The following is an 11,675-nucleotide window of genomic DNA, read 5'->3' as shown; positions in this document are numbered from 1 at the left end:
GGAAAAGCTCGTTTGGCCACCGAGACCTTCTAGGAAATCAGGGCGCGGCGGATGAGAAGAGGCAACCAGAACTCCAGGTTGTGCCAAGCTGGACCCTTTCCCGAACAGGAAAGTCCGCAGTGCGCCTGCGCCCTTCTTCCCAGCTGACTTTTTTGCCGACTAGTAAAGGACCTTTCCGGCCACCGTAATGAATGAAAAGGACTTGGCCTAAGTTTCCCGGAAGTTTCAAGCAACCAGTCCCCGGTACTACGACAAGTCTCTGGATTGGGTCTAGGGTTTTCTGCGTCTTCGTGATGCCAGACTATGAGGACTTCCCAGGGCTGCCCCAGTTTGTAGCTGTGAATCGAGCCTTCCTAATGGTAATCCGGGCTTCCCAAGCTCCCAGCCCTAGTGTTCGGGGGACGAACGTCTTTCCTCGGTCATTTCTCAAGATATGTCGCCGCCAATCGGTAACGCGTCGCGGAGCAGTTCGGGCCCAAGAAATACAGTGAAACTTTTCTTAAACAACCACGCAGACTTCACAAATTCTCACGTATTCTATTTGGAGTAGAATAGGCATTTTCATTTATTTCGCTAGCCAATTTTTTAAATGCTAATTTGAAATCAGGAGCGCAGTGAGCACTCTTTCGCCTTTTGTAATCTATCATCAAAATTTATTGATTTTGCTTTCTAAACATCAGTCCTTGACAACTTGCCACCTTCCGGCTCATCTCTTGCGAAGAACAGTAGCCTCCCAACCGGGCTTTCTGCTCCGCCACCCTTCTCCGATTTTCACCTGGTATCTGGGGAGTTTTCTTAAATATGATTATGGCAGTTTCCTGCTTAAAACTCTTCAGTGGCTTTCCATTGCTTTTAGAATAAAAGTGCTTAATCTTACGGTATTGAAGTCCCTTACTTGTTCACCTTTCCAGTCCCTTTTCGCCTTCTCCCTAAGCCCCACCCCCAATACGTTAAACTCCAGCCATAGGGGCATTTTTCCTCCTAGGTCCTCCCCATGGATTTTTTTTTTTTTTTTTTTGGCACTTTCGTAGGTAGTTCTCTCCACCCCTACCCCCACTTCACACTTTTGTCTAAAACCTACTTATTTTTCAGACCTCAGTTCAAGGTTCGTTTTCTCAGGGGAACCATTTTTGACCACCTTTAGTCCCTGTTAAAACTGCTCTTGGCATTATGTAGCGCTACTAAACACTTATCCAGTTCCAGTTTTACAATTTTTTTTTTTAAATTAATGATTCCTAGATTGAAAACTTCAGGAAGGCACAACTTGTGTATTTTTGCCAGCACCCAGCAGATATAAGCCTAGCACACAGCAAATGTTAAATAAATACTGAGAGTGTTAATATTGAGACAAACCTTGCTTGAAAATTTATCTCTTGATTTGTCTTGTGAAAGAAGCCAAAATTGCTATGCTCACTATATCTAGAAGAAAGTTGTAATAAGAGTAAATCATTAGTAGTACTTGAGTGTTCTCTTTAAGAATTTCCAGGAGTTGTATACAATTTTTTTAGGCTTAAGTAGATCAGTTTGACTCCTTACATGTAAATTAGAATGTGAATCAAAAAGGTTATGGCTTACTTTCTAATATAAAACAATTCAGTTATGCCCATTAGACATGCTTGCCTGAATTGCATCTTGATTTTAGATAAGGCTACTGAGGACCAGAGAAATCAAGATTACTGCATTTGCTAGAGGAGAACAAGAACTAACATCTATACCTGAAGGCTAACAATTACAGGTTTTCCTACTGGCATGTAACATGATGTACCCCCACCCACCCAACCTCACACCCGGTCCTGGTCTAAGGATGACCAAAAGGAAAGAAAGAGAGAGAGAGAGAAAGAGAGAGAGAGAGAGAGAGAGAGAGAGACAGTGAGAGAGACGGAGAGAGAGAGAGAGAGAGAGAGAGAGAGAGAGAGAGAGAGAGAGAGAGAGAGAGATAGATAGAGAGAGAGAGAGAGAGAGAGGGAGGGAGGAGGAGGGAGGAGGAGGAGGGAGGGAGGGAGGGAGGGATGGAGAAAGGAGGGATGGAGAGAGGGAGGGATGGAGAGGGAGGGAGGGAGAGGGAGGGAGGGGGAGGGAGGGAGGGAGGGAGAGGGAGGGAGGGAGGGAGGGAAGAAAAGCAAAAAGAAGGTACTACTGAGGATGAAATTGTGTAAAGTCAAGTATCTTGGAGAAACAGTGCCCTGTGGTGTTAGGAAGGGGCTCTTTCGTCAAAGGTGCATTAAGGACTTAAAAAAAAAGATCATGGGAACCTCCAAGAGATCCAGAGCAATCACAGCACATTGTTAGGCAACGTTTGTGTTTACACCAACAAAAATAGTTTTGTTTGACTCCCAATGTTAAAATTTATGCTCACTACCTTATGTACTTTTTGGGACAGTGGTGCTTAACAACTCTGTCTTGAGAAGCAGACCAAAATCATCTGAGAGGTATGCCACAAATATGTTACAAATAATAGAAGTTTACACATAATCAACTTTTAAAAAATATTAAATAGAGAAGATTATACTCATAATAACTTCTTACTCACTCCGGGGCGGCTTGGAGCTATGTACCCCAGAAAATGTGTTCTTAAACTTAATCCATTCCTGTGGGAGTGAACCCTTGTAAAGAGGATCTCTTGAAGAAGTTACGTCAGTTAAGGTGTAGCCCAACTCAATCAGGATGGGTCTTAATTCCGTTACTGAAGGCTTTATAGCGAAGGCCATGGAGAGAGAAGCCTGAGAAAACAGCTAGAAGCTGGAAGTCTAGGGAACTAAGAACTCTGGGGAGGTTGCCATGCACATTGCCATGTGACAGAAAAACCAAAGACCAAGGATTGCCCACAGCCAGTCTCAGAATACACAGTCTTCTGGGAAAAAAGCATTGCCTTGGTGACCCTTGATTTTGGACTTCTAGCCTCAAAAAGAGTGGGCCAATAAATTCCCATTGTTTAACCCAACCCATTAAATGCTATTTGTTTTAGCAGCCAGGAAACTTAAACACATAAGAAAATGTTTTTTGAAGTGGGACTGGATTGGAAAGAGTGTGTAACAATGAGAAATATGCCTGGGAAATTTTGGTGTAGTTTTTAGTATATCTTAGAAAAGCACTTGGGTGGTACATGGTCAAATAGGTATGAATCTGATTACAGGGAGAGTGGAGAAGGGTGCTCTTTTGGTTGCAAGAAACAGAGACTTAATTCGGTGATTTTGAAAAATAGGGAATTTATTCTAAAATTATATCAAGTAAAAAGGGAAGTAGGAATCTCACCTGTGTCGCCAGGTGGCACATGGCTCTCAGGAACAATTGTTTGAGTAGAATCCAAGGTCCTCTGTAGTAAAAGGAAGTTGTAACCTTGAACTCTAGTACTATTAACATGATTCAGCTACTCTTGTCTCTTGTTCCTCCTCCTATTATCACCTGGCCAATTTACTCCATATATCCTGGTTCATTCCCAAGGGGAAGAATCACAGTGACTGCCACATCCATGTGTTGGCATCATAAGTCTCTAGCCAACACATGGATTGATTGGTTCTTTAGGTCTGGGGCCTCCCCTGGTCTTATCAGCAGTGACTGAGTGACTGGTCACAGGATATAGCCATCACAGCACAAGGATCAGCTATTTCCTCATTATGGATGGTGGGCTGCTTCAGAAGATGATGCTGAGCACAACAAGTGCTATGAGTGATATCACTAAGGAAAATGTGCTTGTGATTCGTTTGGCAGTGTTTTCAATTACTTAGTGTAATGAAATTAGGGTACAATCTCACTTTAAAAGTTAGAGGTGTTTTGTGGGATTTTTTTTTTTTTTTTGCAGGGGATGGGGTGGGGTGAGGTGGGGTGGGGTGGGTTGTTAACTTTTAACAACATCTAGTTGAACTAGTTGTTCCATGGAATGTACTTTGGAAAATGTGACACTGTACTTCTAAGGTGCTTATTATTGTGATAAAATTGCCAACCAACCACATTTGGAGAGACATAATGCTTTCCAAATAAATTTTGATTCATATTTTAGTCAAAAATACTTAGAGCAATCAAACATATGGTTCCCATTTATGGACATTTTTTTTCTCCTGTTTTCTTTGCAGTTATTCTACAAATTGTTTTATATCTTGAAAAGATAGTGAAAATTGTGAATGCTATTGAAAACAATTCCAGTCACCATTCAGATTCATACAGTACAAAATACATCTCTCCAGACAACCCCACAGAAGGTAATGCTTATGGAAATTTAGATATTTATTAAGGGCACAGTCATCATAACTGTGTCAACTTCAAACTTACCCAGTAATTATTTGAGTATTTTATACCAATGTTTCTGGTTTCCTCTTCAAATCTGCCCAGATGTTCTATGGGCACTTTGAATGAGAGTTTGACTCTAGGTGGTGATTCTCAAATAGAAAGTCTATCTGCAGCTTTAAGAAGGTGTACTCAATGGTACTTGAATCCTGGCTTTTTATATATATATATATAATTAATTTATTTGAATTGTGGTAAAATATACACAGCATAATCATTTTAACCATTTTAAGTGGACAATACTTTGACAGTGTGCCAGTTTGAATGTATTGTGTCCCCCAAACGCCATTATCTTTGATGTAGTCTTGTGGGGCAGATTAATCTTTGGTGCTGATTAGGTTTGCTTGGAATGTGCCCGACCCAGCTGTGGGTGATGACTCTGATGAGATATTCCCATGGAGGCATGGCCCCACCCATTCAGGGTGGGCCTTGATCAGTGGAGCCATATAAATGAGCTGACTCAAAGGAACTCAGTGCAGCTGTGAGTGATGTTTTGAAGAGGAGCAAGCTTGCTAGAGAGGAACATCCTGGGAGAAAGCCATTTTGAAACCAGAACTTTGGAGCAGACGCCAGCCATGTGCCTTCCCAGCTAACAGAGGTTTTCTGGGCACCATTGGCCATCCTCCAGTGAAGGTACCCTTGGACACTTTATGGCCTTAAGACTGTAACTGTGTAACCAAATAACCCCCCTTTTATAAAAGTCAATCCATTTCTGGTGTTTTGCATTATGGCAGCATTAGCAAACTAGAACACTGTGCCATGCTCTCATTGTTTGTCTTTAGTTCTTTGATTAATTGCTCCAAGTACTGTATCTCCTCTGATCTTTTGATTTGGCTGTTTGGGTTTGCGTTATCCATATTGTCTGTTTTTATCATATCTTTAAATTTATCATACCTTTAAATTTTTCTGTTGTTTTTGGCCTCTTAGCATTTGCTTTACTTGATAGGGTTTTTTTTAGGATATGTAGGATTATTCAAAGACAAATCTACAACTTGGTGGTGTACACTTTCTCTAACTAACCAGCAGATGGCATCCACAAGTCACCTGTTCCCCTCAAGTCAGTCTCCCCAACTTTGTCTTTGTGGTGTGTGGGCATCTGATTCTTGTGGGGTCCAATTGGTGCACCAAGTTTGGGTGTGTTGTTGGTGCTGTCTGCCCTGAATGTGGAGTGTGTGTCTGAGCAGTTAGGGAGGGAGGGCACTTTTAATAACCAAACCTCCCAGGTGTTCCTGGAGATTTAAGGCTGTTGCAAGAGTTTAAACCTTCATTTCAGTCTCGCCACAGATTGTCTCTGCTGCTGACCCACAAGTCTTTGGTATTGGTATATGGTCCCTGGGATTTCCAAGTGGGTCCCTCTTCCAAGCCATGCACTTCTAGGGCCTCTGCTGAGGGAAGGTTGTGCTACAACACAGGTGTGCGCCATCCCTCAAGGAAAGTTCTGGGCTGCCAGGCCGTGTAGGTGGGTTCCCAGCCTGCTTTAAGGATGGCTGTATACAGCGTGTTAATTTCCCCCTTTTCGCACAATTCTGCCTTCCCAGCTCTGGGACAATTAGCTGTGGGTGCATGAAAGGCTATTGTCCAGGCCCGACACTGTGTCATGTGCACGTGCCACTGGAAACACCCCCCATCACACTGGTTTTCTTGGTGCAGCTCTGGGCTGAGGCCCCAGTGCCGGGCAAGAGCATTCCCAGCTCACCAGGAAGATGGCTGCAAGGGGCATGGTTTTTTCCCCTTTTGGCTAACCTCTGCCTTCCTTGCTCTGAGACAATTATCAGTGGGTGCGTGAAAGGCTATCTTCCATGCCAGATATTGAGGTGTTCGCACAGCCTGTTCCTGCTGCACTTTGCTGTGCAGTTCTTGCTGCCGTATCTGCAGCCACTTTTGGGTTTTTTTAAAAAAGAACTAGTCTGCCTTCAAATGCCACCCTTGGTTTCCCCACACCACAGCATGGCTGCCGTGTATTCAGCGGCTTACTCACTCATTTCATAATTCAGACTCTCAGTTTCACCAAGTGCATGGTCTCTGTGGATTTAGCGGAACTTGTCCAGCTGGTGTATTGCTGGAACTGGTGTTCTGGGTCACTTTCTGGCTTTTATCTAGTATTTTCACAGAGGTGTTTTTTTTGCCCAGTCTCACTTAGCCACCATCTTAGGTTCTCAAATCCTGGCTTCTTATAACTGAATTATTCTCATATTTTTTGCTGAGAACTTGCTTCCTTTCCTTTGTTATTAGTATTCTGATCTAATTTCTACCACCTTTTTGAAGAATACTCTAGTTCTCTACTACCTTTTGCAATTATAACTTTTTATATATGTCTGCCCTTTCCTTAAAGATCTCATTTTCCCTTTTTTGCCTCTAACAAAATCTTTTTCTTAAGAGAACCTCTCTTTTCCTCCAGCTTAGTAAGCCTGTTATCTTTTATGGTTTTCCCTTAGGTGGGTCTAGAGTCAAATTATCTAATTAGATTAATGGCAATAAAGCCAATATTTTGATCTCCAACTGCCTGATTTCCATGTCATTTCTAATTGTAAGAGGGAAGCATGTTTTTCAAGCTCTACTAGTTTCTCCTGAATCTCCTAAGAATACCTGCTTCTTGTAGACTGGGACTCCAGGCACAGATTTTCAGAAATTTAATTGCCCTCTCCACCTTTGGGTTTGCAATGATTTAATTGAATTTTTTTCTCTACTTCAACCTTCTAAAGAGTATATTCTCTTCATAATAAAAGCCTGTATCCTTTTTTTTTTGTCATCAATAACACCAATTTTGGATGTCTCTTAACTCTTAAGAACATACTTAACACCACATGGCTGGTGAAACCTCTGGACAAATCATAAATGTCAAAAAGATCCCTCTCATCAGGCTTCCCCCTTTGTCTTTGAATATAATTTTAAAACCACTTAAGGATGAATGGAATTTAGGGCACCTAATCGAGCTCTGGGTACCTATACCTATAACTAAATCAGAACCCCATGAAGTAGTAGTCTGTAGCCCTTTGTCTTTCATAGTTGCCTTTGAAGTTTAACAGCCTGAAGTTTGGTTGAGAAGCACCATAAAGCAAACACATTGTTCCCTTTGATAATGCCTAACAGAATCCCCTAGCCCAATGTTTAATTTAATGAAAAGCTGCAGGAGGCCCACAAGTCCTGCTTACTATGACAGGAGCATGGGCTACACCAGTTAAATGTCAGATGCATTATTATCAAATCAGCTGGTGGTCACAATATAAACAACTGACAAACTTCTTAAAGTAAACAAACCCACTTGGTTCGTTTGCTAAACCTTAAAGACTAAAGTTATGTTAGACAGACGTTCACTCCACTTGAATCTCACCAAATGCCTGTATTTGTGTATTTCTCAAGGTGTGTGTCTATGCATCAAGATGTGGGATTTTACAAGTCCACATTTTTTCTTTTTCTTTCTCGACCAATTGAGAAAAAGACATGGAAATCAGGCAGTTAGAGATCAAAATATTGGCTTTAATGCCACTAATCTAATTAGATAATTTGACTCTAGACCCACCTAAGAGAAAACTATGAATAAATCAATGCCATTCACCAATGTCGTATGTTATTCCTCCTGGTGAAGAGTGAGAGGAAGGGGAGAGTTAAGAGAGTTCCTATGTGTTTGCTTCTGATTTGCTAATGAAGAATAAGGCAAGGTCATCAGCTGAAAAGGGGTTAGGTAATTTCAAGAAAGAAGAGAAGGTATAAAAGAATAATGGAGACCTGAACAAATTGGATTTTTCAATATGTTTGGATCAGATCAGCTGAAGGCACCACTGCTAGTATTACATGAATTATTGGGAGAAAAAGGGAGAACAATATAGTGACTGTGTGATTAAAATAGAAGCTCTGCCAATTGAATAGAATTGAGAGTTTAGAAATAAACCCATGCATTTATTACCAATTGATTATTGACAATGATGCCAAGACCATTTAATAGGGGAAAGAATAGTCTCTTTAACAAGTGGTGCTGGGACAACTGGATAGCCACATGCAAAAGAAGAAGTTTGGCCCCTACCTCTTGCCATATACAACATTAACTCAAATGGACCAATGATCTAAATATGAGAGTGAAAAACATAAAACTCTCAGATTAAGACATAAGGATAAATCTTCATTACATAGGCTATGACAATGAATTCTTAATGTGACACCAAAAGCTTGAGCAACAAAAGAAACAATAGAGAAATTGGACTTCATCAAAATTAAAACTTTCATGCTTTAAAGGACATTATTTAAAAAAGTGAAAAGACAACCTATAGAATAGGAGAAAATATTTTCAAATAAAAAACGTAATAAGCATGTAATGTCCAGAAAATATAAAGAATTATTTTAGCTCAATAATAAAAAGCAACCCAATTAAAAAATGGACAAAGGACTTACATAGACATTTGTCCAAAGAAGATATATAAATGGCACATGAAAAGATGCTCAACATCAGTAGTCATTAAGGAGATGCAAATTAAAACTGCAATGATATACCAGTTCAAATCAATGAGGATGGAGATATATGTGTGTGTGTGTGTGTGTGTGTATTTAATAAAAGGAAAATAACAAATGTTGGCAAGGATGTAGAGAAAGTAGAACCCTCAAACATTGCTGGTGGGAAGGTAAAATGGTCTGCTGCTGTGAAAAACAGTTTGGTGTTTCCTCAAAAAGTTAAACATAGAATTGCCAGATGACCTAGCAATTCCACTCTTTAGTATATACCCCAACAAGCTTAAAACAGGTACTCAAACAAATCCTTGTACACAAATGTTCATAGCAGCACTGTTCACAATAGGCAAATGGTGGAAACAACCCAAAGGTTCATCAATAGATGAATGGATAAACAAATTGTAGTATACACATAAAATGGAATATTATTCAGTCATTAGAAGGGAAAGAAGTATTGATTCATACTACAATGCAGCTGAATTTCAAAAAAATTAAGCTAGGCTTCCAGGAAGATGGCAGAATATGTTAAGGTGGAGCAAAGTGCTCCGCTGTGAAAGAAACTAGAGAAGAGCCGGAGGATGCCCAGGACAGCAGTTTTAGGGTGCTAGCAGCCAGAGAGGGACTTATAAAATATGTGGTGGGGACTGGGATGAAAACACAGAAACTGCATGGCAAAGGACAGGGTGAGATTATTCAGCCAGGACCACCAATGAGGGCTGGCAGTGGCAAGTCAGCCTCAGAGAAGGGGATTGAGCAGCTCTCCACTCCCATGTACCCATCTCAGCAATTAGTTGGGGAAATAATCCTCCACAGCCACATGGCAGGGAGTTCCCATGAGAGAATCCAGAAGGCAACAGACTGACATTGACCATATTTACTCTCCCTCCAAGGAAGTCCATGGTGTGTGCAGGTGAGAGGCAGGGATAGGTGAGGGCATCACACAAAAGCACCAAGAGCCCTTCCCACACCCTAGAGTCTCATGGGCACATGGCAGGCAGGGAGGGGGGGCATGTTTGAGCTGGAGAGTGAGATGCACAGCCCCAAAGCCAGAGAGTAATCCACTCAGAGTCCCAGGAATTACCAGACCCACAGTGCCATTAAGCAGACTCCCTGCTGAACTGCACAGGGCCCACCCTGTAACCCAAGGGCTGGAAGCTCCCAGTACAGATGGAGAATTTGTGTGCTGATTGGATTTCTACCTTGTTTGGACCCTTCCCAGCAAAAAAAGTTTCAGGAAAGCTGGCTTGAGGGTGAGATGTGGCTCAGGAGTGTCATCTGCTGGAAAGACAGGAAAAATGCACTTCAGTAAACTGTGGCTCTGCCAACATATATATATGCTCAAGTAATTCTGCATTTCCCAAAATAAACTTATCAATGTAAGAAAATGTCCCAAAGCCAACAGAAAACCACAAAGTACATGAAGAAACAAGAAAATATGGACAAGCCAACAACCAAATTAAAAATCCAGAGAAGACACAGAACTTGGAGAAATTAATCAAAGAAGTACACTCAAATCTCCAAAACAACTTCAATGAGTTGGCTAAAGACGTAAAGAACATCAAGAAGACTCTAGAAGAGCATAAAGAAGAATTTGAAAGAGTAAATAAACAATAGCAGATGTTATGGAAATAAAAGGTACTCTTGATCAAATTAAAAGTGTACTAGAGACACACAACAGAAGAGGCAGAAGAAAGAATATGTGAACCAGAGGAGCAAGCCATTGAATATGAATGCACAAAATATCAAATGGTGAAAAAAAAAATTTGAAAAGGATGACAGGGAAATGATGGACAACATGAAGCATGTAAATATAAGAATCATTGGTGTCCCAGAAGGAGAAGAGAAGAGGAAAGGGCTAAGAAAAGTATTTGAAGACATAGTTGAGGAAAACTTCCCAACCCTTCTAAATGACATAAATATGCAAATCAAATATACCCAATGAACTCTAAATAGAATAAATCAGAAAAAGCCCACTCTGAGACATATACTAATCAGATTCTCAAATGCTGAAGAGAAAGAGAAAGTCCTGAAAGCAAGAGAAGTGATTCATCACATACAAGGAAAACCACAGAAGACTAAGTACTGACTACACAGTGGGTCCCATGGAGGCCAGAAGGCAGTGGTATGACATATTTAAGATTCTGAAAGAGAAAAATTGTCAGCCAAGAATTCTTTAACCAGCAAAGCTCTCCTTCAAAATTGAGGGAGTTAATATTTTCACAGACAATGCTGAGAGAATGTGTTAACAAGAAATGTGCTCTGCAAAAAACACTGAAGGGAGTTCAAACATCTGAGAAAAAAAGGAAGGAGAGAAAGGTCTTGAAAAGGGCACAGAACTGAAGAGTATTAGTTAGGGTAACTTAAAGGAAAGAAAAAAAGAGAAGGGAAAAATATATCTGACAAACAAAAACCAAAGGATATCATCATTGGTTCAAGAAATGCCTTCACAGTCATAACATTGAGTGTAAATGGATTAAACTCCCCAATTAAAAGATACAGATTTACAGAATGGATTAAAAATATTATCCATCAGTATGCTGTTTACCAGAGACTTGTCTTATATCCAGTGACACAAAGAGATTGAAAGTGAAAGGGTGGAAAAAATATTCCATGCAAGCTGAAGCCAAAAGAAAGCAGGAGTAGCAATACTGATATCAGACAAAACAGACTTTAAATGCAGAGACGTCATCAGAGACAAAGAAGGACACTATATATTAATAAAAGGGACAATTCACCAAGAAGAAATAACAGTCATAAATGTTTATGCACCTAATCAAGGTGCTCCAAAGTATATGAGACAAACATTGGCAAAACTGAAGGGAGCAATAGATGTTGCCACAATAATAGTGGGAGACTTCAATACACATTCTCTTCTATAGATAAAACAACCAGACAGTGGACCAATAAGGAAATTAAGAACCTAAACTATGTGATAAATGAATTAAACTGAGCAG

At 40.5% G+C, this 11,675-nt stretch overlaps 1 long non-coding RNA gene across 3 annotated transcripts in view; it reads left to right on the top strand.

Annotated features, from left to right (window-relative positions):
* The first annotated feature begins 36 nt into the window (after window positions 1-36).
* Window positions 37-11,675, top strand: part of LOC119506343 — a 222,329-nt gene continuing 210,690 nt past the window's right edge. For all 3 annotated transcript variants that reach the window (XR_005210979.1, XR_005210978.1, XR_005210977.1), the window contains exons 1-2: window positions 37-359; window positions 4,071-4,196. This is a non-coding gene — a long non-coding RNA (uncharacterized LOC119506343). The remainder of the gene's footprint in view (window positions 360-4,070; window positions 4,197-11,675) is intronic.

This window comes from Choloepus didactylus, chromosome 11, assembly GCF_015220235.1.
Source record: "Choloepus didactylus isolate mChoDid1 chromosome 11, mChoDid1.pri, whole genome shotgun sequence".
Classification (NCBI taxonomy): domain Eukaryota; kingdom Metazoa; phylum Chordata; class Mammalia; order Pilosa; family Megalonychidae; genus Choloepus; species Choloepus didactylus.
Note: the sequence above shows the minus strand (reverse complement) of the source record. Positions and strands in the feature narration are given on the sequence as shown.